Source organism: Corvus moneduloides, chromosome 10 (genome assembly GCF_009650955.1).
Source record: "Corvus moneduloides isolate bCorMon1 chromosome 10, bCorMon1.pri, whole genome shotgun sequence".
In the NCBI taxonomy this organism is placed as follows: domain Eukaryota; kingdom Metazoa; phylum Chordata; class Aves; order Passeriformes; family Corvidae; genus Corvus; species Corvus moneduloides.
In genome coordinates, this window is record NC_045485.1 from 17,585,987 (window position 1) to 17,609,526 (window position 23,540).

At 45.1% G+C, this 23,540-nt stretch overlaps 1 protein-coding gene across 1 annotated transcript in view; it reads right to left on the reverse strand.

Annotated features, from left to right (window-relative positions):
* Positions 1–23,540, reverse strand: part of LPP (LIM domain containing preferred translocation partner in lipoma) — a 333,633-nt gene that overhangs the window by 259,314 nt on the left and 50,779 nt on the right. The window contains 1 exon segment of the mRNA XM_032119009.1: positions 12,318–12,416. The gene's annotated coding sequence lies outside the window, so the exon portion shown is untranslated.

Here is a 23,540-nt window from a genome sequence, read left to right on the forward strand (position 1 = left end):
GGCACAGTCCCCCTTGATGCATTGATTTCCTTCTACTTAGGAAACACTCAAGGAGAACACAATCACCCCTGGCTGTCAGGGGTCTTCATAAAATCCATAGGCTTGAATTCACAGGAACTGCTAATCATTTTGGATGCTGAGAAGGGGGAAGGCAGAGTCTGATCTTTGTAAAGCAGGGGAAATTTCTTACTAACTGCAACATCTGAGTGTACCTCAAAGGGAGCTTACAAGAACAGAAAAGCTTCCAGAGCAAGAGGCAACTCAGGAAAACCTTTGGTCCCAAGCTGCATCAAGGGAGATGGGAACACTCCCCCCGAGTTCAGAGCATCTGCATCTCTGAGATAGCCAAACCAGGGATTGCTGCAGCCACTCCAGTTTACTCCCCCACTGTCACACCACATCACATGTCATCACCTTTCCCTCACAGACAATATGGGTTTCATCAAGGTGTCTATATATAAAGTTGAACTTAAAGAAAAAACAACATTGTATGACTATTCACCTAGGTTATTTCCTTTTTAGGTTTAATTTTTCTGTCTCTTACATAAAGTCCACAAAAAAAAAAAAAGCTCAAGGTATTTGATTATTTCCACTACTCCGCAATTCTGCCCAGGAATGCACAGCTAACAAACCATGCAGGACCAGTATTTGTGCAAAGCTGGTTAAAATATCCTCATTTTGCAAATGCTATACATACCACACAAATAAAAAGCACAGAAAGAAGACAATCCACAAGTATATCAGGCAATCTTGCTGGATATTATGCTTACCTTTGCACAAGCAATAAAGCATTTTTCACTGTACACAGAGACTCAAGCCCAAAAATGCCTACCCAGAACTGTTCACTCTTACCTACCCCACAAGGCACAGGAGACCAATTCTACTTTAAAATAAAAAAATACCCTTTCTTCTATTTGCTGAGTCTCTCTGGAGATATCATGGCACTTTGGCAGGGCAGCATGTTTAATAAGAGAATATGGGGAGAGAAAGGTTCTCCAAGTAAGGAGATGTCAGTGCCATGCAGCCAGCACACTGCAAACATCGTATTTCAAACCAATATAAATTACAAATTATTACATCTCTCCCTTTAGAAGTCAGAAAACACCCCTTCTACAGTGTTTTCCTTAAAATACTGCCCTATCTAGGCATCTAGACAATCCAGTGACCCGGTCTATGACACAGAGAGAGATGCACAGGGGAGAACAGACAGAAGTAAAAGCTGGTCTGAAGCAATGCCACATGCATGTGGTCCTGCACCAGCACCCATCAGAGCACACATCTGCTGGTAGTTACACTCTGCAGCCTGCCACAGCTGAGTGCCTTTCCCACTGGAAACCTTTCCATGATGCTAATCTACTACAGAAGGAAAATCACTAGAGGAGGACACCCAATAGCTTCCAGCCAGAACACAACACGCCTTCAGCAAGACCTTTGATTTTCACAGGCACACACTGAAGTTCACAACAAAGAACAGCCTGTCTGTTGCATAACTAACCTTAGGCTGCATTAGATAAGTTGTGCCTTCTCACAGATCAACTGACCTTAAATAATGTCCCCAGTGTATTCAGAGCCAATAGGTTTCTCTTTTAGAGCTCAACTGACAGGTCTTCTCCTTCCAGCTATTTCTGCAGAAAGGCACACAAAGAAGATTTCAAGAGAAATCTCATGCTTACTGTTCCAAAAGCAGCTTTCCAGGCCAAAAATGAAGGCCAAGATCTCAGCTCCAGAGCTCCATCTCCCTTTGAAGGCTTCTTGAGCACTTCACTGCAACAGTGCAAGTGAGAGCCTCGGCAGGACGGAACTGGGGTTGAAGCAGATGCTAACTGGAACACTCAGTCTCTCTCTGGAAAGCTTGCTTCAGTTCTGCCACCGAGTCAAGACAGAAGGAAAACAGCCAGCCATGCCAATGAAACACTGCTTTGTATTCTGGGTAAGGCAAAACAAGGGTCTGGTGATGAGGAGCTCTCACATGTCAGGCAAGGGTCAGCAGCAAAGGCAAATTCCACCATGGCATTTCCGTTCTGTCGCCCAGCCCATTGCTGTGAGCGGATACAGCAGGATCTTTCATTGCTTGTCCAAAAATGGCATTTAACATAGCTGTGCAGCATCACCCCACTGCCACATTCCACTCCAGAGGTGGGATATCAGTCCCTGCACAGAGCTAAAGTCACAGGCTACTGTGTAATGAGCTAAGATCTTTTAATATCATTTCTCCAGTCCCCATCCTGGGTACAAGATGATGCAGGAGCTCTGCAGTTGCCCCAGAGGTAGAAACACTTGGGAAGAGATGGAGACAGTGCCAAAGTAAGCAAGCCTCTGCACCCTTCCTGGCAGGTCATTTCATTGTCCACACAGATGTCTGTGCATTCCCTGTGATGTTTTAGAAGCAAAATGCTCTACAAAGCAGGGCCATATCCCTCTGGGAACACAGGTACCAAAGCAACTGCCCAATAAACCCATGGCAAAGGCAGAAGCACTAAAAGCCTGGCTGTTTTTTGACACCAGCTTAGCTGTCATTCAGACTTCTCATGAGCATCAGTTTCATACTTAAAAATCAGGGCCCAGGGGGCTTCCCCTTTTGCTCCATTCATCCAGCTGATACAGACACAGCCCACATCCGCAATTCCCTGATCTTTTCCAGTGGAGCACATTAGGGCAGAAGCCCTGCCTCACCTCTTGCAATCAGCCAAACTGGGCTTCATTGATAAGGCTGTGCCCTACAAAAGAGCTGTACTATTCCACATTCAGGACATCATTGCCTCTCGCTGTAAGCACAATAACCCAGACTTGTGAGGGTTGCTCATGCCAGGGGAGGTCCACAGCTTCTGAGGAGCTTTCTAGTAAACCCAGCCTTGATGGCAAAGGAAAGGGCTCGCAGAGCAGAGTTACAGGAATCTATTCCTCCTGCATTAGTCAGCATATATGAATACATCCTCTTGCTTCATTAAACTTTAATTACAGTACATATGAATAGGCTTCGCCAGTTACTTAATCAAAGGGAGTCTGATTACAAGGTGTTCACATGAAAAGCTAGAAAGCAACATCCTTCCTAGCTTTTCTTTCAGATTTTTTTAGGCAACCCTTGTTGATTTCGCCAGGTCAGTTGACATTTTAGGGCTGCTGCAAAGAATGATGAAAAGCAGCCACAAAGAGTAAATAAAGCACTTTGAAGGGAAACAGGACACAGATCATTAGCCCTGAATTCCTCTTTATTATCCAGACAAAAATTAAATGCAAAATCCCAGAGCAGATGTTGCATTAGTGAGCTGATCAGTAGTGCTAAACACAAGGATGGCTTTGCTGCTGTGTATCATGCATGTGTGGGCTGGACTGTCTGGAGTTTCATTATTTTAAGTGTCCTTAAGTGTCTGAAACCGCAGCAGATCTGAACCTATAAAAAATCCTACTCATAAACTGGGATTTCCTCGGTAATCACATTCTCTGCAACACAGATGCTTATTTGTTCACACACACACTTTCCCTGGGGTTAGAGAAACTTTGCATGTACTTTCTTGCCTGACTAGAACAGGACAACCATCTCCCAAACTCCTTCCTCATTAAAACCACAAGCTGTATGACCAGATCCTCAACTTCCACAACATCCATACAGTTGATACAGCTTAAATTGACTTAGAGCAGTTTGCACTGGCTGAAAAACCTACCAGCAAAGCAACTCCAGTTGCAAGAGGCACAGCTGGGGATGGGAGCTCAGTGCCTGACTGCGTGAGAAATAAAAAGCAGCTATGTTGTTCCGCACAGCACTGTTTGCTAAGCAAATCAACAAAAACAACCAAAAACAAACAGACAAGGAAAAAAAAACCCAAAACTTTCAGCAATTTAAAACTACAACAGACAACTTACTGGCCTGCTCCTGCACACTTGGTCAGAAGTGTATATATTCTGTACAGTGACAGGTTCTGGCAGCCAGGGACTGACACACTTTCAATGGCAATGTCCTAATATTAGAAAAATTTGGTCATAAGCTAAAACTGTTACAGAAATAGCATAGGATCATAAGTTACGAGCTGAGTCAGAACTCTATCTGCTACTTGACTTTTATACTATTTTATTCTTTTTTAAGAAAAAAAGCTCATCATGCTGTGGGGTTTTTTTAAAAACAGTTTGCTGCTGCCATCAGTTATGAAGAAGAATGAGCCTTTGTCGACGGGGAAGAAAGTAATTTAAACTAGCAAAAATCGATCTGCAAGGAAGCAAAGGACACAGATCCCCTCATATACCACAGCTCTGTGTGTAGTAAGTCCTTCACTAACACCACAGCCCCTCTGAGTGCCAGTTCTGGAGGGCAAGGGACTGCCTCTTTATCAGGTACATACAAGGACTCCTCTAGCAGAAGTCCAGGGATGTTGATGGGATTGTACACGGTAGTACAGTGCCCTAATTCCCAGGAATCCTGGGTGTACAATGCAGTCTCCTGCATAAAAGGATTTTATTTGCACTCTGTACTTGTAAATCACTGGTAAATAATTAACAGACAGCATAAGTATGTAACAGAACTGAGTCACAGGTGTTAGCAAAGGAAAACTGCTATAAATGGATATGTCACAGCAATAAGCCGCCTGTTCACCTGTTGGGTGCTGGAGGAATTAAACAACTTAGTTTTTGTAAATTAACCCCTGACGCCCAGAACCTTACTAGAAAGCCCATCCATATTCCTTCTCTGCTATTTATGACCATAACTTTTCCTCCTTTCACAGCTTGGACAGTCTTTAAATGAAGAAACAGCTAAATGTCCCAGGCTTCTGATTGCTGGGTAGAGCCATGGGGTCACATGCGGGTCCATTCATTCATTCCAGGGAGGGAAGGGGAGATGGGAGCAAGAAGCCTTCCCCAGCATCCCACTGGGAGCTGCAGCAGCAGGAAAAGATTTCTCAAGTATGAACACAAAAACGTAGCACAGGAGGAGACCCACCCTTGTTCCACATCTCGTCTTTAGTTTCTCCCTCCTTCCTGCTGCCCCTCATGTCCCACAGGCTGTTTCTGCAAACAGTCCAGGAGATATAATTTTCCCTACACGTAGCAGGAAGGCAGAGGAACAGAAATCCTCCTGCCAAGCATGACACTGCAAAGAACTGCCATGAGGGCCCTCTCACTACTTAGATCACCAAAGACATTTGGCATCACAACATTTCAGCCCCCAATATGCAGCTGCTGGAAGGGCAGGAGGCAGAAGCCTGCTAAAACAACCAGGAATGGGGAAAGCACAAGTCCTGAGAGAAAAGCAAATGACTAAAAGCTGCTCAATCCAAGGCAGTGCACCGAGGAAAGTAAATCATCAGTGTCTCGCCATTCTTTGCTGCAGGGTCCCTCAGAAAACACACAGATCCTCTGCCTCGTCTGCAGTTCTGCCTGGAAACAAAACCCAAAAAGGACCTTTTCCAACAACAGCTTCAAAATGTTTAAGCTCATTTCACCATGTTTGGTTTGGTTTTGAATAGAGTAACATACAAGCAATGAATTCTTGATTTTTTTTTTTTTTTTTTTTCAAAGTACAGCTCCCATAAGCTAAAAAAGTAAATGGGAGTGCTTTGCTTCCTGGGGTATGGAACTGGAACATTTTTCTAGCACCTAATAAAACATTGTTTGGTTGATACTAACCATTAAAATATGTGTTTCAAGTCATGTAATGTTCCCTGTGAAATTTGCCTTTTTGCTCCACGAAAAAAGGGGCACTGAAAGGAATCCTGCAGCCATAAGGATCTCACTTAATTCATGGAAGTATCATTTTAAAAGCCTCACAACATGATCAAAGCACTGCTGAGAACAGATGTTCCAGGCTTTACAAATTCCAGCATAAGTATTTTTTATGACATTTATCACTGCTAAATTCTTTCAGCCATTTTTTTCCCCTCAAGAGGCATGTAGGCACTTTCTTTCTCGGGGAGGACATGTTCACATGTGGACTGGTCTCTAGCCACAGACCCTCTCCTCCATAATGAGGAGAGCTGTGCAGTGTCCCCAGCAGTTACAGAGGTAGCCAGATTCCAGCAGAGCTGGGCATGGTGTTCCCCACTCCACAAGAGGAATTTAATGTAGGAATCGCTGTGTCAGTGCTCAGACCTTGTCCCTCAACCCTTCACACAGACCCTCTCACATAAAAGTCATTGCTCCACTACCCTGACACCAGAATGCAGCCTACAGACCCCTCCATAAGGTCTCTTTTTGTTACCAAGGCATACACTGTCATCATCCCTCAAGGCCACAGCAGGCCACCACTGCCTTGACAAGCTCTGAGTAACCTCATCCTACCTTAAAGCTAACCCTGCTTTGAGCCAGGAGCTGCACAAAAGAGCTGCATGACCCTTTCTGCAAAATGTTGGATGATTATAGATCTCAAGTAGAAGCCACAAAGAAATGCCCTTGGCCATGTCAACACCCCAAGAAAACACCTTCTCTGGTCCCTCAGCTCTTTCTGTGGATGTGGAACCCTCTGGCTGTGCACAAGAGCTAGAAGGGTGCTTCCCTGGCTGTAGTAGAAGATACTCAGTACTGCCCAGCTACAAGGCCAGATGCAATCAGGAGATGCTCAGGTGCCTTGGGGGCTACTAAAGCCAGATGAGCTAAGCCAGATGGAGGAATAATGGGGAGCTGCAGGACTGTGCAGGAACCTGCTTGTTCCTGAGACAGCAGCAATGAGTCCCCATTCCTAGAGGTGATCATGGAGGCAGAGAGCACATATTTCAACTGCAATTCAAATCACAGTCAAATTTCCACCAAAGAGCAAAGTTCCCAGAAAGTGTAGCTCTCCACAGTCAGTTTTCTGTGTATTCACAGTCTCAGGAGCATCACCAAGTTATATGTTGACAGAAAGTCTAAACACCATGCAGTGCTGGGCAGTTTCATGAGAGTGAGCTGTGTACCAACAGAAGACTCACAACTACCCCAGAATCTGAAACATACAATTTATCTCTGAATAACATAGGGTTTTTTACCCCTTTCAAAAAAAAGGGATCTGAAACAACCAGCTCCTTTCAAATTTCACACATTCACAGAAGAGGGTGTTTGTGAAGAGGACCCCACAAGCACATCACTTCTCTAATATGTGCCCAATTTAGTTTCACCTATCTCCATGTGCTCCCTTCCCAATTCCGACAACCTGCTTGCACATCCTGTTTCACTATGAACACAAGCTTCTTCCCTGGGGCAGCAGCACTGCCTTCATTTCTCCTCATGGCGAGCTTAGACAGCAGTCAAAATGGGAGCAAAAAAGCCAGACAAGTTTACCCTTCTTGCTTATCCAGACTGTGAGCCCAATCAAGGCATCACCAGGGCTGTGGCAGCTCTTCTCCCAGGGCTTTGGGTACCACCAAAATGACAGAGCAACAGGGCCACAGTTAAGTAATCCATCAAGAAGATGGGAGAGCAACCTCTGAAAAAGCAGCACGAGGCAAAGGAGGTCTCCCAGAACACGGAAAAATTAGGAAAACACATAGTAGGAGATAGGCACCAAGGTGGCAGTGACGGGGAAAGTGCTGAAGGTGAGCACAGATCTAGGGAACAAGGACAACAACTCAAGCAAAGGCTGAAAGATGTTGGAAGAGCAAACACAAGCAGAGAGAAGGTCTGTAAAAGGCCTCTACCAGCAAAGGAATCACAAGCAACCACAGCAACAGTCTTCCTCTTGCCAATTCCATGTGCTTTTTTTGATGGACCTCTCAGTCTAAGGACTTCTTGTGTTGTTTAAAACTCATTTGCTTCTTCATTTATGAGGTACAACTTTGTATTTTAAATCCACATAGAAAATGTGCTGAAAATTTAAGCACTCACAAGAAATCTTGCCATGCTGTCAACAGGGACTCTGTATGTGCACAAGTGAGTGCTGGCACACAAACACACATGCATTCACACCTACACTGCAGCTTTTCAGGAAAAGGACTGTTCCCCTAAAAGTCCTCCAAGTGAGAAAAGAAATGGGGGAGTGTACAGCACTATCACAGCCAGGCCATGCTCCTCTGCTCCAACCTCAGAGACAACCAGCACTGACATCAAAGTCTGTTTTCCTGCAGGTCCTGTCCAGTCCCTCCCCTCATCTGTGGGAGCATCACCCCAACAGCTGCATTACATCCTGGGCTGCAGACACCTCTGGGGTGTGAGCCTGGGCCACCCCTGCCCTTGCACTGCCCCAGTGACAGTGCCATCAGCCACAGACAAAGGACAATATCTTCAGAGCTCGGGATGCAACGAGGGAAATTCAAAAGGGCGCTCCACTCAGCATCAGAACTTAACGGAATTGTTCTGCTGAGTTATTAACGTCACAGTCCTGCACCAGACCTGAGTTTGTTTTGCTATCTTGTCTTCCCAGTCCAAGTGAATTTGCTGGGTGATTTTAAGAAAGAGAAAAAGGCGGTGACCAATTTTGGGGCCTTCTGATTTAGACATTAAAAGAGAAAAAATATTCCTACATTGCTTCCCTCTTGTTTTTCTAAATAAAAATAATATATAGCCCTAACTGGATAATAAATATGCTCAAAAGCTGTCCTTAAGTAAAAGCTTTTGATAACAAATTGCCTGTGCTAACCGCTATTTTACTGTTGAATTTTTTATTGTTGCTTAAGCACTGCAATTATGCTAATAAGCCTGAGAGGATGGTTAACTAAAGCATTGAATGTGACAGATATAATACTCAATAAAATGTTAATCTTACCTGAAAATTGGAATCAAACAGCCTTATTAGTATTTATGGATATGGCACCTCCAACATGTTTCTCTTAAGAGGAATATATATATGCAATAGATATTTCCAAATATACCCTACTATTTCTCATGCCTGCATAGAATTTAATTCCAGGTGGCTATTACCCCTGCTGCTAATTGCCAGTCCCTTTTGGAATAAGAAAAAAGAGTGTTGCCTTCTGGGACATGCAAAACTCCTGCACATTGGAGGGTCCTTCCTTTCGCCACCTGGAGGATGGCAGCTGTCTGCAGGGATGGGGACAGCTCTCCCCAGCTCTCGGCATGGCCACCAGGCTTGTGAGGGCACCACACAACAAAGGCTCTGCTCTGCCACCCTCTTACCTATTTTCCCCATGCCCTCTCCTTTTATGTGCAAGGCAGGTAAATCCAGCAAATGGTTCGGTTATTTACAGGTGCTGGAGAAATGACTTCTGAATTTTAAGATTCAGAAGACAAAAGACTAATTTATTAAAGACAAATTTATTTATTTTGCTCTTAAACTTCTCAGCCAATGCTGACAGGGAACGAGACCCACCTGCTTCACTGCAAGTTACAGCACTGCTGATTTGAGCTGTTGAGCTGTCGCAGGGTCTGGCATGGAGGTGCTCTGTGACTTTCCACAAGTTGTGCTGCTTTTTGCACCTCTATTTCACCACCTAGTCCCAGTCTGCTTTCTCAGTTGATGGCATAATTTTTTTCCCCACATGGAGGCTTTTTTTAGGGGGGTTTTTGGCCAAACCCATGGGTTTCAGACCCAGCCTCAAGGCTCCACTGACATGAACTTCCTGTAAATAAAATCCAAGTGGTCTTCAGCACCTTGACTTTCTCATCTACAGAAGGAAGAAAAACTAAACTCAGAAGAGCCACATGCTTCAGACAAAGTATATTTACATCCATGACCAGGCTCTAAAGAGACTGTACACAATGGACTGTGTAGCTTTCAAGTGCTGCAGGTTAATGCTTAAATAGCAGCTGCTGGCTTCCAGCTTCACTCCTTGTGCTGCTCCCACCCACAGGAGTCAATTCTGCTGACAGGACAGCAGAAACATCAATAACCACCATGATATTTCCTGAGAGTAAAGCAAAATTCTTACCGCTGGATGCTGCAAGCTTCCATGGTGGAAAACATTAGGTGGGAGATATCTAGGAACTGTTCCCATGAATAGTCACAGCAGGGGAAACCCAACTGGCTTTCCATTGAAATCTGGGATTCCCAAAGGGCTCAGAGATCACAGCAGGTAATCCACAAGACACAACTCAAAACACCACAGGACACTCCTGGGCTCTCTTAAGCCACACTTGCAACCCACGCTGGCTTGCACTGAGGGCAAGGATGGAGTGCAAGGATGGGAACAGGGTGGCTTTGCAGGACAGAGCTTAGAGCAGCTCCACAAACCCTCATTTGCATTGCAATAAGCACAGCACTTAGAAAAAAAAAAAATTCTGTTGCTAAATCAAAGGAAGCTACCAATTGACTGAGCTGGCACCTCGAAGAGCCAGGAGATGCATCCAGGGCTCCTCCAAGCAAGCCCCAGCACGAGATGCCAGACACCAGATTTCAGGAGCAGACAACTTAACTGTGCCACACAGCTACAAAGTGCTGCAGGACCACATGGCAGCCACTCCCTTAGAAGTGGCAGGACTCATCCCTGCCATGTTAAGTGAGTCTTGTCAGTATTTTCAACCCTGCAGGGAAATCTAGATTGAACTTTGGCATATTGCTTTCTTTTGCTAAGCAGAAACTCTCGAATGTTAACTCCAGTCCTGACAGGCGTATTTATGGACTATTCTTTGCAAATAATCTTACCCTGACCAGTCCGAAAGGTCAGAACCATAAAAAAGAATAACAACAATTAAAAAAAAAGCACAAGGCTGGAAAATCATCACTGCCATTGGTACAACCCCTCAACTTATTAACCGTCCTTGCAACAAGGTGAACTGCAAGGTCTTGGATTTATTTGATTGATCGAGATCAAAAGATCGGGGGGAACACAGTAAATTGTATCTTTCCACAAACGCACTTTGCTTTCAAGATTTGAGCAGATAGCTGCAGGAATTGAAAAGCTCAAAAGAAGGAGAAAGAAACCAGAAAAGAGAAAAAAAATTTAAAAAACATGTACAAAGGTGACTTCAGAAAGGCATCCCTTAGTTTCCTCTTGACACCATCAGCATTTCTTAGAGCTATTCGCAAGTTTCTTCCATGTCTCCATACCCTGGGACACAACAGCTTATCTCTTCTAAGCAGAAGACGATAAGGAACAATAAGACAGTGGTATAACTTCAGGGGAGACACCAGTGTTTGCTGACATTATGGATGAAATGTAAATATTAGAGAAGCTAAAGTCCAACAACAGGTTGAAGAACTTCCCATTGAATTCCAGATGTCCTACAAGATAAGACAAGTATCTCACTGATCTTCTTAACCAGACCAAGCAGGACAAAGCACCTGAACCCCGCTGTTGCTGTCCTCACATGATGGCTCAGAGGCTGTCTGAGTCCAGGCTCAATTTGTCATCAGCAGCTCCCAGGGAAGGGAGGAAGGAGGAAGAAGCAAGGAAACTAAAGGAGCAGCCGTCTTCAGGACATAATTTCAAGACCTAGCTGGTGAGCCAGCATTTTTAAACTCAGGAAAAGCCTGCTGTGTTTGCTGTCAAGACAAGACAAAGAAACACAATGGAGAACGAGAACAGAAGAGCAAGAGAAGAAAAATGAAACTCTCCACCACTTCATCAGCCCTGCAAACAGAGAGGAAAAGTAATCACTTGGTTCCTCTCTCTGTGTTCCACGTGATATTTGTGTCTTGCTCAGTATACCTATATTTGTAGCACTGCATTCTCATGTCACAATAAAACAGATGAGATTACACCCCTGAGAGTAAGAGTAAATCCCTTACACAGACCATGCAAGAGACCCAAACTCACAGAAGCTTACTACAAAGGAGCCAGAATTGATGCAACTTCCTGTTTTTACTACAAGTTTACACTGCATGCCAACAACAAAGGATTAAACCTCTTCTTTTCCTTGAGCTTGTACTTCCCTCCAGAAGAACATCACCATTCAGGTAACAAAGACGCTGAGCACCAGTGTAAATTGCTGCTGCATCAGTTCTTCACCAAGCCATGCAGCTCATTCTGCACAGATACACTCAGCTTTGCCTTTCACCTTATCAGCTTTGAATAAGGTTGTTACGGTAAGAATTTCACACAATTCCATTTCTAATCATCACTGGGTTAGAAGGACTCTCCAGAAGCCACCTAGTCTATGTTTCCACCACATGGAAGGATCGGTTCTCCTAAAAGCAGGACTGCTACTGCTTTTCCAGCTTGTTCTTAAACCTCTCCATGACTGAAGCTGCCTAACCTCCTGCAGGGATCCACTCCATCACTCAGCTATCCTTAACACAGGAGATCATTCACTGACACCTCAGCTAAATTTCTCTTGCTGCAACCTAAGTTTATAATTTGTTTTATTTACAGTGGGCAGATTAAGTTTATTCCCTCTCTCCATGACACGTTCACTATTTCCAAAATTTACAAGTTGAGGCAGTGCTGCTTGTCCTCTCTTTGCCCATTCTGCTTCTGCTCACAGCACATTCTCAATCTATGCACGAGTATGTCTTTCCTTACCCTGAGAGAGCAGGCACTTGGATATCACAAGGCTGTTTCAAGGGAAGACGCTCACCTCCAAAGGCTGATGCATTCAGGCACACCCAGTTACAAAGTACTCTGAAACAATAAAAATAAAAGATTTGTCTTCAGGATGGCAGGCAGAGTCCAGTCCAGGAGTAAAGGAAAAACCAGCAACTCTGAAGTGCAATTTTCCTCACCCCATTATTTAACATGCAAACAGATTTTCAAAAGCACCATCACTGACTCTAGATATGTCATGCATCACCACTCAAAGCTGGACACATTTTCTCTGACAACCACTGTAAGGGTTTGATAAATTTGTGTTCTAGGAAACAAAGTGTTCATGGACTTTGCAGAAAGTTCTGCCAAGGTATAAGCAATACCCAGCACACGTCAAAATCAGATGGCTCTGACTCCAAACCTTTGAGCTCTGTGACAGAGGACAAATTTTAAACTTTATTTACAGTGTCACTGAAACGAACAGAGGCAAGATTTCCAGTCTACTCAGAGATTTAAATGTGTGTAGATAGATCCAGAGGGTAAAAGTCAGTCCTGATGAATGGCTTTTGTATTCACAACATATTCCTTACCTCTTGATCTTCAGGGTGTTCTACCCAGCAAAATAAAATCTCTCATGAACCCAAGTGTTTGGTGACAATGTAGAAAGGTAAAGAAAGGATTTACATGAACAGTGTTCAGGAACACAGGGGAGAGTTCTGAATGACAAAAACATCCCAAATTTCATGAAAGATAACAAGCAACAAGGGAGAACAGCAATAATACATTTGCCATCCTACTTCTGGAGGGTCTCAGAAAAACAGAGTTAGATGGTAGCAGACAATTTGCAACAACAGCACCTTTCAGCAGTAGATCACCTTTTGCACCCCACCTCATCTAAATTCCTGTCTCCACTCAGCAGAAGCTGCTCCTGGCCCCAAAGGATCAAGTGGCTTTGTAAGAAATACTCTTTTTCCAATAGCTGAAGCCAAGAAACACTCAATTTGTCACCTACTGTGAAAACAAGATGCTTGTTGCACATCTAAGGATGTGCCAATGCAAGAACTCAGTGTCTTCTCTTTAGCATGGATCATCTATCTGACTGCCCCGTTGGCTACCGCACTTTGTCCATCCCCAAGTTTCTGCTTGGGATGTTTTCTTTCATCCTGCCCAGCTGTCCTGGGCTTTTGCTTTCCTTCATCACTTGCAGTCTTAGCAATGCCAACACTTAGAGCCAACCAGTCCAACTGCTGTCAGCACAGGAAGGCGACACACTCCTGTTTAGTACTGATTGGATAACAGAAGTGCTGTTTCCAAGGCTAAATAAGAATACCTGCACCAATAACATCCCTAAAGCAGCACATAGTAGCTGAGGAGACTGAGCAATAAATGCCTGAAGGTGAAAAACTCAAAGTAATCTCAAAATGTATGTCGGACAACTGATAAAAGACTCTAAATGCATGCCCATCTTTAAGGGTGAAAGTAGCTCCAAGGACTTCAGCAAGATCACCTGCAGCATCAGACATGTTACCTCCCAAAACACTAGTGAGATAAGGATGTTTAGCAAGGGATAGAGATATGAGGAATGCTTCCACCAAGAAAATATACCCATTTCTACAGCTGAATTACAACAGCTGTTGAAAACCATGGAGTAGCATTGAATGGCAGCCCAGGACAGGGAGCCAAGACGACTACCACATGCAATTGAAACTGCCAAGGGATTAAGTTAGGTCAAATGTAATTACACAAATTGGATCCTGGCCAGAGTACTGGCTTATTTAAGAAAATTAAAAGAGGTGTTCAAAAGTTTCAGAGATTGAGTCCTCCTCCTGTTAATTATTTGGTGAGTCAGTGAAGTCTCAGTACTCTGGGAGGCCATCTGAAAAAGGGGAAAAAATGAGGCATAAACTTGAAAGGCATTAGAAGCGATTAGCAAAAGCCTTTGTTCTCCATGGCAATCCTGGCTGCACCAGTGCGCGAAAGCCTTTCATGTCCATGCTGAAAAGTGGTCTCAGCTCCTTTGATACTTCTGGGAGGAAGCGTTTAAATTTACAAATACCCCGCTGACAGAAGTTACAGACAACAGTCGAGGAACTTCTGCATAACCCAGCCAGATCATACCTGGCTCTCAGGCAGGCAATACTCCTGCTGGAGGGAGGAATGACAACAAAACACAAAGGAGTTCACTGACACAGGAGCAATGTCCGCTCTACATGCTAGCAGTGTATGAAAGCCAAGTCATGTCAAAAAGGAGGTTGCAGCCATGTGGGACAGTGGTTTCCTCCCCCTCATTCAGTTTTCAGAAGATGGAGAGCATGCAAGGCAGGCAATGGTAAGGAGACCAGAAAGGAAGCTTTGTGGTCTGGCAGCTGAGCATCACTTGGAAAGATTAGATTCTGTTTATCCCTCTGCCATAAACCTTCTGATGATAAGAGCAAAGTCACGTACATGAAATTTTCCCACATTTATTGCTGTGCCTTTTCTGGCTGAATAAAGATACAGAAGGACCACGTCCAGAAGAGAAAAGAACAAGCAGCAAGGACTGAGATTCTCTGTTCAACTCTTAATCAAGACTTGTACTATAACCATGTACAGCACTACAAAACGCAAAGTGTTCTGAAAAAACAGGCCTTGTAAGTCTCAGTTTTGGCACCTGAAAGAAGTAGATGCCTCAGCTACCTCTGCATCTGGAAGTCATCATTAGAGATACACTCATTGCTGTCTTTGAAGCAGTTGGATGCGACAGTAAAGGCAGTACGGAATTGGAGATTAACCTTTTTTGGGTAGCTTATTCAGTGCAATGTTCAAATGATGCACATGAAACAAACCATTTTTTGACTGACATGAAAAAAGCCAGAGAGATGAAATAACTTCTCAACAAGTGCCGTACATGAGGCGTGTCAAGTGACATGGCTCCGTCTCACAGTGACAGCAGGTGAACACACAACTGAAGCCTCTGCCATATTGATTTCATGTGCTTTTTTTCCCTTTAACTTTTCATAAAACAAGCCAGGAAAAGGCAGACATTTCACAGCACAGATTGGTGCAATTTGTGCTAATGGCCCAAGCGTAGATGCAAGCAGCAGCTTGCTTCTCTTTGTGTGGAACAGTCAACAGGGACAAGTCTGGTGGGACAACTGCTACCACGGCACACCTTGCCCCAGCCCAGCAACACCTCCTCCTCCAGCAGCCTCACAACAAGCAGGGCAAGAACTAAGAACACAGGAAAAAGATCTCTGCTGTCTTGCCATGCTGTGCAAAATCCAGGGGCAAGCAAATGTGGAAAGAGGTTGCATTCTACGCTGACCACACACAAACTTTCTTTCTTCCAAAAGGTAGTCAAGTGCTTTTCCAGGTAGCAAAAGCACAAATGTCCTAAATTCCTCATCCCTGGCACTCCTGCAACAAGGTAATCACTCCCTGGGAGTCCTCAGGCAGCACACACATGACAAAGACATAGATTTCTTTTACAGATAGGAACAAAACAGCATGGCAGTTCTTCCTATTCTTTCCAAACACCTTCTAACCAGCCTCCTCTGAAGCAGACCCACTGCTTGCACTGGAAAGACCCACAAAAAAGGGCAGGTCAGAGCCAGAGCCATGACACAGCCAGTGCCACGTGTGGGCACCACCACACGTCAGGGAAAAGCACAGGGCTGATGTTACACATGCTACAAAAAAATAGATTTTTCAGCACAAAACGGGGCAGCCTGAAGGGTTTCATGCCAAAGAGGGACCTGCTGCCATGGTGGCCTGGGCATGCAGGGGGACATCCCCCTGTGGCAGCAGCAGTGATTAACCAATACTGATAATGGCCTCCAGTGCCTGAAACAAAGCACGAGGAAACAGCACAGTGAGGACTAATGCCAAGTGGCAATAAAGACAGAGGCAGGGCTGATGTTCAAAAAAGAATTTTTTTTTTTTGCCTAGGTTACTTGTTTTTAAAAAAAAAAAGTTTCTGCATGCAGGGACATCCTGTTCACTATATTAAATTAAAGGGATGATTCAAGAGGGAACAGCTTTCAGCAGGCAGGGGGGAAAAATCAGTTTCAGGTTGCTATGGACAACTGGGCTGTCTCCTGTAAAACGGAATCAGATTCAGCTCTACAAACCTGAACACTAAACATTCCCTCAAATACAACACACTAAATTAATGAATACAATAAAATACAGACTTGTGTCATCTCCCAGGTTTTTTGGCTGAACGAAGGACATGCTCAAATCTGCTAACTGCCACTAAATACAGGACTGGAATTTGGCTCAGTGGTGACTTTCTGACTGCCAGGCCAACACTGACCGCTGCCTTACAGGGGCAAAGCTCTTTGTAACAGCCGAACAAACCAGAGTGGCTCCCAGATTCACCTCTCTCTGGACCCTTCCATGTGCTCTGGGCTTGCAGCGGGATCTAAAACCATGTTCTGCTGATACAGGCTCCTGAAAAACTCAGCTAGAAAGGACAGCAAAAGCTCAGCCTGAGGCTTTCAAGCATGTCCTGGCTGATACTGGACAGAGGCAGTTTAACCTGCCCGCAGTCCTTGAATAGCCTGAACAGAAACAATGCCCTCTACCTGAGTAGCTGACCTATGGTCACAGCTGCCAGTAGGAACCTCACACGGAGGGACCCCTGAGGACAACATGGTGGCCATGGTCCAACAGGTGTCCCCTCCCCATGCTTTGCACTGGAATAATTTCAAACAGGTTTTAAGCACCTTCTCCACTCCCTGCAGGAAGAAAAGTCCTGGTGAGAGAGAATGGAGCAGAGATGAGGCATCTGATTCTGTGCCCTTTCCCAGTAGCTGAAAAGAAATCAAAGAAATCCATCTAGATCAATCTTTCCATCAAGGCAACAGGAAACATTCCCATCCCACGATACTGTAAGTCTTATGGAGCAGTTAACGATTTTCCAATGAAATGTGCCATCAAAATACAAGATTTTATTAGCAAAATCAATGATGTGTGCAGAGACAGTCCCTCGTGTGTCTTTAAAAAAAAAATCTATGAATAAACCTGACAGGAATAAGAACATTGTGCAATTATTACAGCTGTTTTACAGGATTCTCTAGTAATGACAGCCCATACTTCTGGTAAGACACCTTAAGGCAGTACCACAAAAAAAAAAATATAAAAGGAACAGAAGCACAGCATTCCCCTACACTTGGAGTGTGCATTGTGTTTATTAAATTACATTTTTTTTCCCCAACAAGAAGATAACATCCTGGAAACAAAACCACCCCAACGCTTAAAGAAATATTTGCCAGTCACCCGTCTTTTTCTCCTTCTCCACAAGTTCAGTGTTTCATTGCATGAGAAAAGCAACCAGTGGAAATTTACACCAATTTAAACCTAGCAGAAATGGAAGCAAGATAGAGAGGTTGTGACTTTTCAGCACCCACAAAACTCATGATGGTCCTAAACTATGCACACAGGTCAGGTACCTGCAGCATCCAAGAGCCTTCTGCAAGCAATACGCCCATCTGAGGACACAGGAATGGAGTCCTACCAGCCTGCCAGGCTCCTGTTCTCAGCTGGCAGCTATCATCCACGTCAAAACCATCATAAAGAACTCAGACAGTCAAAACATTAAGGCACCCCAAATCCAACACTCACCAAAGCCCACTACCCATTTTTTTGTGGAGCTCTGGCTAATGCACAAGGAGCACCATTAAGTCGCATTTATAGCAAAATGCTCAAGACGCAGTTATGTGAAATGGTGCCAAAAAAACCACTTGACAGTTCTAACCCAAACCTATACACAAGAGCCTAAGGTCCACTGAGAGGAAAAAATTAAGTCTCTGTTCCCCCTGGCTTTAAAAAATCTCCGGATGCATGGGAGGATGGATAGGGAAAGAGTAACAAGAATACCCAACAGATGTTTCCATAAGCATAGATTTGCCATTCATTTCTCTGTCTTCTACCATCAAACTCCTTTATCATCCTTGCTGGATAATTTACAGTGCTTGTTGTCTCTAAGAACAGAGACAGCCAACACTTGACAATGTAGAAGTTCAAAGAGCTGTGAGCCATGCATGACCTGCAAGCAGATTGTTGCTATTTCCTTGCATGTATATAAGGGCTTTGCCTTCATGCAATGCTGGAACTTGTCATCATGAAACACCCTCCTATTACAACATGGCCCAGAGGAGCTACTATTTTGGGTCCTAATAATGTGCTGGGTTTTACAGGAAAGAAAGAAGGCAAGTAACATGGAACAACCCAGCTGTCAAGGAGAGAAACAGATGGGATCCTCACAAAGCTACACAGATTGCCTTAGTCAAGTGCTGTCACAGCCCATCCTCGAGATGGGAAAGCACTGTGCAGGAGCTAGATGAAAGGAGCTTGTGAAATTAAGTAGCATCATCACCTCCACAAGGCCTGTGAAGAGACAATAGAGAACTGCTTTCCAGGCACTCTGATCCCAGGGCAGTAAAACATGACTCAAGGTTGCCAAGCCGCTTTTTCCAAATGCCTTTTGGCTGAGTGACAATTGCCCAATTCTCCCACCTGTTTGGCCCCCATGAAACACAGAGAGCATCAAGCACATGAAGCACAAGTCACGTCTGTGGTCTTGGAAAAGCTCTCCCTTGGGTAACAGGTACAAACAGGGCTGGCTGGAGGTGTCCCTGCTAACATGGCCCCAGGTGCTGGCAGGCAGGCAAGCTGACAGCGCACAGGTAGCACCAGGATTCATCCCACTGTGGCTTCCAGTTCATAATGTGGAAAACAATCTAGGAAACCACACCACTTGCCATGTCAGTGCAGCTCCCAGTGCTGTGACACACCGTGAACCCCTGACAGACCTGGAGAGGGGAGGGACTGGCCTGACCTTCCTCATTCAAGCTCCCAAGAAGGAGCTGCACCCAAGAGAACAAACCAGTGCTTTGGAAAGCCAGGCCCACTTGGAGATATCAGGGCCAATATCCAACAGATAGAGAACCCGTGCTTTGTACTTCCAGCCCGAGCCCAGGTCAGAGCAGCCTGAGCACAGCCATTCACACCCACAGTGATTCAAACAGAGGCTGCAGCCCAGATTATGAATGAAGTAAAAGGATTGATTGCCTTACCTACCCTCCGCCTCCCACTAACCGGAAGATGCTATTCAGGGAAAACATAATTTAAAGGCAGAGGCTAATGATGAATTGGATTGATTTTTAGATGAAGTAAATAGATGTAATTGCAATCTACCTGCTTGCAGCTTGCCAAGTCAGAGCGAGCTTCAGGAGAACCTGGCCCCCTCTCCCATTCCTCATCCCACTCCTGTCTCCCACCAAAGCAAGAAAAACCCTCACAGAAAAGAAATTCCTTTACACAAGACAATTGAGTGTTGCTTGGAGCTAGCTCAATGCTGGCTTCCCTCTTCCTGCTAAACAGTACAGAGCCTGAATTGATGGATGTTCAGAGGGCCCACTTTCCAGGGAAAAGCAAATTCCAAGTCTGCAGCTGGGAAGAATGCATCGTATGTCTGGTATTCACGCTGCGCCCTCTTTTCCTCTTCATTTTTTTGGCCGTATAAGGAGCTGAGCACAGCAGGCTGGGCCAGCGAGTGCAGTGCTGCCTGCTCAGCACCGCTGGACCTCAGACTTTGTTTGTCTTTACTGGAAATCCAGTAAGTCCATCTAGGAAAAAGGCTAGTGCATATGCCATGGAAAGTCAGGCTCAGACATCGTGGTCCGGAGATGCAGGATCCAAACGGGAGCCAGCTGAATGAGACCAGCCCAGCAAGTGCTCCTGCAGAGCTGCAAACACGTGCACTGCACAGGCAGTAAATACCTTTACTACACTGCAGGGAAGGGGGGGTGTTAACTTAAAAACTAGAGACTATTGCAGCTGCAGTCCTAAAGGACTGTTTCACAGGTTTGCAGGACTCCAGTAATACCTGCACAGGAGATAAAAGGCAACCTGGCCTTGAGCGCAAACTCCTGGGGCTGGGAGGATTACATGCCTTCGGCCACAGAGAAATACGTCCTCTCTAACACACACGGGTTATAAACAGGAGTGTGGGATTGCACTTTAGAGATGCAAATTGCTGGGAATTTTTCCTAGAGTCCTGACAATCTCTAAGTTCGAGTCTATTGCAGCAATTTCATCAGCAGACTGGGATTTCCATATCCCCAATGCAATTACAGAATTACCTTCCAAAAACATAAAACCTTTTTGCCATTACTGCTTCTTCTGTAAACAACAGACTATTGCTGTGGGCACTGCAGGAACAAAAAAGGAGAGGAAAAGACACGTACCACATCACCTTCCCTTTACAAAGAGTGATGGGTGCTGCTCCATGGGATGGCAATACCAACCAACAGAGCTCCTCATGCTTGGCTCTAGGACCAAAGTGCAGGGGCAGAAACTCACAAGCAACCCAAACCCACTCAACCACCCTGTCTTGCCCTCCCACCTGTATCAAGCATGTGAAGTTCCATCTCCTTCCCAGCACTAGCACCTCTGGGCTGCAGTTCCCCATTGCCACTCTCTCTTTGGAGGTTCTGTCCCAGCCCCTGCAGCTGCCTGCTCCCAACCCTCCACCTCCACAGAGCTGCCCGAATGAGGACAAGGGAAGGACAGTAGCCAGAAGCCTCCTCTTCACATCTGAAAACAGTCTTCAGCCTTCACCTGTTATATCCAGATGGAGTCAGGGATGCTCTGAAGCACAGAATGAAGTGGCTTGGATGAAGACACACAGTTGAAACTAAACTGGGGGAAGGGAAAGTTTCTAGCCTCATTAATAACAGCCTGAAATTAAAAGCAGAGCTTGTAGTACAGCTGCAATTTCAGCTACCCCGCTGCTTGTGTTAACAGTGTGGCTTTATTATGGTCAGGGATTAAAAACAGCTTCAACAATTAAAAGAGGGAAAAGAAAAAAAAACAATGACTGAATGAAAGAACCACCAACAACAAAAATCAGTATAAAAAAAAATTCCTGTGGGTTGGAATGATTAGCAAAAAACAGTTGTGTGCTGTGAGGAGCATGAATGAATGCTTCCTTCCCCACAAAGGCCCACACGTGTCCCTGACAAGTGTATCTGTCCCCAACCTGTGGGAAACCACCCAGTGCCCTGTGGCTCAGCACCAGCCACCATCAGCCTCCCTAGGGATGTCACCTCCTGCCCAGGAATAGGTGCTCTACAATCACCCTGCTCCAAGCTTAGAAACTTCCTCACTCCTGCTGTCTAAGTAACACAGCATTAAATAGAACAAAAATGGAAAGAGAACAGTCTTGCAACAAATGACTAACATGCCTCAAACTTCTCAGGAGGCACCAGTCTCACTCAGCAGCTCAGAAGAGCTGAGAAGCAGCATGCCCATGTCTCTTGAAGGTGAGCTGGTTGTCTAAGGGTTCCTGAAGGCATTCATCCCGCATTCCCTGGCACCTGCTCTGACACCAGCTGGGATAAGCTGCCAGTGGGAAGCCTCAGTTTGCTGTGTCTCAATACAACAGTCATTGCTTTTGAGGGCTTGGCCAAAAACGCTGAGATTGAACCTACTCGTTCTTCTTTGAAAAAATTAAAAGCAGTATCTTCACAAGAAAGAGGAAAACTATCGCCCTTCTCCTCTTTCACCACCTTCCTGATAAAAGCATTCCCTGGAGCCACCACCTTTAAGGCAATCACCTACATTCACTGCAAAGCTACTGAGGAACAGAAGCCCCTTCAGGGCCAAAAATATCACACACCAAGCTCACACTTGCTTTTTCTCAACAACGTTTCTGCTCTGTGCCCTCAGCTGACCAGAAATTCTGGAGTTTGGGATTCCTTTTACACTTTTTACTTCACTGTTGCTTTTGCCTTTGACCAACAACAGAAAGTGAGCACAGCCACAGCACAGCAGGAAGGCGTCAGTTTTCTCACAACCACAGCCACACCTACAGCTCTTTCTCCACTGCAGAAGGTTTGGCCTTCAGAAATCAATCCAAACTTGGCCCATCCACCAAAGCTGCCACCTTTGCACTATGTGGATATTAACCCGAGGACCACAGGACATTCCCAGAGATATGGTCTGGGCAAATTCCTGCAGCTACCACAGAGCTGTGATGCTCCAGAGCCGACCTCCTGACACAACGGTGGTCATCTTCACCAATACAACAAATCCAGATTCCTCCAGTGTTTCCCATGAGGACACACTGGACAAATCTGGTCCTCATGGCTGCTGCAACCCAGCAGTAAAAGCAATGCTGGGAACACCCAACAGATCTGAGCCCCGTTCCTGCTCTGGGATGAATGCAGAATCATTTTCCATAAGGGATCAAAGTCACATCCCTGTCAAGGAAGATATTAGTTGACAGAAAAAGTCTTTGCCATTTTGGAGACAGAACACTGGACTCAGAAAAATTCTTGCTGCTGCAATGAAGGACAGTGATGTCCAACACAAATAAAGAAGATCCATCATTACATGACAATGGAAGTGCCCAGACATCTGCCCTCAAAAGCCAGCCAAAAGCATTTTACACTGTTTGCTTTCACAAGCGCAGAAACTGAAGCCAGACTGTGCCAACTCTTTGCAATTCCCCTCGCTGGAGGGTACAAAGGACTTCAACAGAACTGCACTTGAAGCTGTGTCTGCAAAAATACCACAGTTAAGGTGACAAGTCCCCAGCAGCCACACTACTGTCTTCACCAGGTCCAGGGCAGGTTTGGTACCTTAAAGAAAACCAAAATCTCCTTTCTTTTTACTCTGAAGTCTCCAGTATTTCAAAAACATTTAAATTAAAACTAACAAGCCCCACAATACACTTTCTCAAACACCGGAGCACTTTCTAAATGCCAAGGTGACTGCAACCAGAAGTCACCATGGCTTAACAAATTTGGGTGACGTGACTTCTTCATGGTTTCAGTTAAAGGGCTTTGCCTTGCCTTTTCAGCAGGCTGGGAGCACACATGGCCAACACAACACAGCCACTGTTCACCTGTGAGAATGATCCACCTCCAGGCAGCCCCCCAGCCCCACCATGGGAAGCATTAAATCCCCTGCTTTGCAGACAGGAGAAACGGAAGCTAAAAAACAAACAGCCACCAAAGAAACCCAAAACCAACCACACACAAAACAACAAAACCCCCCAGAAAGGTATAGAAAAAAAAATACCAACACAAGACATGAAGTTCAGAGCTGCACTGCCCCCACACGCTCACTCCTGGATGGAAAAGAAGGGGATAGTTGAAGGATGTGGGATGATGGCTGCACCAGGTACAGCCTGGCAGGAGGTAAATAGGCTGTGGCTTAGGGAAAGTGCAC